We start from the raw sequence: 2,804 nt of genomic DNA, 5'->3' as shown, positions 1-2,804 counted from the left end.
GTTCAGTAATCCCTATAAATGTGACCGTTTAAATGTGTCTTAAAAGGCAGATACTTTCAAAATATGTAATAAACTGTGCAGCGTTGGTGGGATAGCAGTGAGCAGAGCTGCCTTCCAAAGTATAATATGTCACAAAGCCAAAATTCAGCTACAGGTGGATACACGTAAACCATGGTGGCAGAAAAAATGAAAGTGAAAGGCATGAGAAAATATGTATCAGGCAAATACCAACCAAAATAAAGCTGGGGTCACAATATAACACACAATAAATCTTAAAGCAAAAAGCAATATGTATTATGGGAACAATTCACAAGAAAAACATAATAGACATGAACCCAACACTTGGCAACATAGCTTCAAAAGGGGTGGAAGGACAAAGAGAAACACATCCACAAGCACATCGGGAGATCTTATTACATCAGAAACTAACAGATCAAGCTTACAAAAAATTCAAGAGTGTAGGTTTGAAGGGCCCAATTGGCAGGCATGATCTGAAGGGTAGATGCCCAACTCTGCAGCTGACAATTAGGGAGCTACATTTTTGGTTTTCAAGCACACGTGCAACTTACACATTTGACCACATATTGGACCACAAAGGAAGAGTCAATAGTGCCAAAGAGGACATAGTATATAGACCTAGTGCAATGAAATATAAAATCACTCTAGAAGAGAGTTTCCAAACCTAGTTAGGCATAACTAAAATAGGACACACTGACATCAGGGGCTTCCTAACGCGATTCAATGGGAATGACATGATCTATGAAGTATTCCCGTTAAAAACATTTAACTCAAGGGCCGGCAGGGTGGCTCAGTTGGTTAGAGTGCAAGCTCTGAGCAACAGGATTGCTGGATCGATTCCCACATGGGCCAGTGAGCTGTGCCCAAGGTGAGCAGCCGTGAGCTGTGGCTGGCCGGTCAGATGGCTCAGTTGGTTAGATTGCATGCACTTAACAACAAGGTTGACGGTTCGACTCCCGCATGGGATGGTGGGCTGTGTCCCGCCCCCCCAATCCCACACAGCAACTAGACTGAAAGTGGCAAATGGACTTGGAGCTGAGCTTGTACCCTCTACAGCTAAGATTGAAGGATATCAACTTGACTTGGAGCTTATGGGTCCTGGGAAAACACAATGTTCCCCTTCCCCAATTCCCCAACACTGTTCCCCTCCCCAATTCCCCAATAAATCTTTAAAAACAAAAACAAACAAACAAACAAAAACCTATTTAACTCAAATCTAATGATGGAGTCCTTCTTGGCAGATGCATTCCTTCTTGAGCTCCACAAGAGATACATATATAGATAGAGTGAGGTCCAGAAGGGTCGTGGGAACAGGAACTTCTGTCCCAGTGGAAATGATGCTCAAACAGGATTGCTTGTGAATAACAATGGGCACTCCTCTCACTCAGGGAATTCCAAGGGTTTTTAGGAGCTCTGTACCAGGAACTGGGGACAAAGACCAAATATATTTCTATACCTCAATCTTCTCATAAGGCAGGCAAGGAATTGACTGATACCTGGCTTAAAGTTAGAATCATGTCAATGGAACATCTAAGTACTTACATTTCAGGGGATAAAACTTCCATTTGGGTTAAAGTTGAATGCGTGTCTGAACCACTGATCTTGATGGAGTTGGAGAAAATGATTTGTCCACATTTGCACAGCTGCTTCCATGTAAAAATCAGCTTTATAGCTCCTTTCATTAAAAAATATTCTGGTCAAATAATTTGGCTTCAAGTCTACAAAACAAAGGCAAAGAGATAACGGGTGATTTTATGCTCAGTTATCATGTTTAAGATCTTTACAAGGAGTGTGTTAGCTCCCGGGGAGCATAAGCGATGCTGCCTGTGCCAAAAATCTCATGTACTGTCCCTGAGTGCGGAAATAGCTGGCTGGCTGTACGCGGTCCACACTGGTGGTCCCACAAACAGCCACATGGCTGTCACTGTGAAGCAGTGACACATTCCAGCAGGAAGAGTTACCATGTCACCTTTCTCCATGGAAATCGGGTCCCACTTCTCCTCTTTATCTCTTACATCAAAGTACGACTGCCATCCAAGATGAAGCAAGTGTTACAGCCAAGACCAAATGCTCCTCGCAAAACATCTTAATCTTTTCTTCATAATTTGGCAGTTTATCTTTGCATATGGTTATTATGTCCACCCAGGAATTGCTTCTCTTTGGGGGAACTTTTCTAATTCTGGATTTGTCAGCCTCCAGGAAAAGATTCTGAGCCTGCTCAGCTGCTTCAGGCACAAGCCAGGAGCCAGCTCCTGGCCACAGGGCCACCTTGGGTCATCCTGGGACGTATCTACATACCAGCTTGCACCATGGTTTGGGCCCCAGGGGTGCATCTGGGTGTAGTGGGCACCACAAGCACCAGGGGCATCTGACCTGGGCAGAGGCCCAGGTGGCCTTTTTTTTTCTGGGCCTCAGGGTGGCTCTGAGCAGCCTGCCACTGCCTGGTCTCAGCTTCCTGGTCACTGAGACTGGGTGCAACCCCACCCAGGCTATTCTTTTTCTATAACAAAATGTACAAGTGATAGCGTCTCAAAGGATAATTGAAATGTGGAGTCTGAAACAACATCAGTGTGCCTTTCTTATTCTATTACACTCAAAGCCATTCTTGAATGGATCTTTTACCTATGCATCACTTTTTAACATCAGCTCTTCCAAAAGTTGACTCATTTCATTATACAATGTGAAAAACTCCCACATTTGCTAATACGACTAATCTCATTAGAAACATCTTTAAGAATTGGGACCCTTTCAAGCTCAGGGTGGTATACACACATTTTAAAAAATAT

The 2,804-nt window shown here is 43.6% G+C and overlaps 1 long non-coding RNA gene across 1 annotated transcript in view; it reads right to left on the bottom strand.

Moving 5' to 3' along the window:
• Positions 1–1,368: 1,368 nt before the first annotated feature.
• LOC109381418 (uncharacterized) overlaps positions 1,369–2,804 on the bottom strand; it is a 5,871-nt gene continuing 4,435 nt past the window's right edge. Inside the window, exons 2-3 of the long non-coding RNA XR_002123723.1 lie at positions 1,561–1,736; positions 1,369–1,443 (exon numbers count right to left, since the gene is read on the bottom strand). This is a non-coding gene — a long non-coding RNA (uncharacterized LOC109381418). The remainder of the gene's footprint in view (positions 1,444–1,560; positions 1,737–2,804) is intronic.

This window comes from Hipposideros armiger, unplaced genomic scaffold, assembly GCF_001890085.2.
Source record: "Hipposideros armiger isolate ML-2016 unplaced genomic scaffold, ASM189008v1 scaffold_48, whole genome shotgun sequence".
NCBI lineage: Eukaryota > Metazoa > Chordata > Mammalia > Chiroptera > Hipposideridae > Hipposideros > Hipposideros armiger.
The sequence above is the reverse complement of the archived record's forward strand: the minus strand, read 5'-3'. Positions and strand labels throughout refer to the sequence as shown.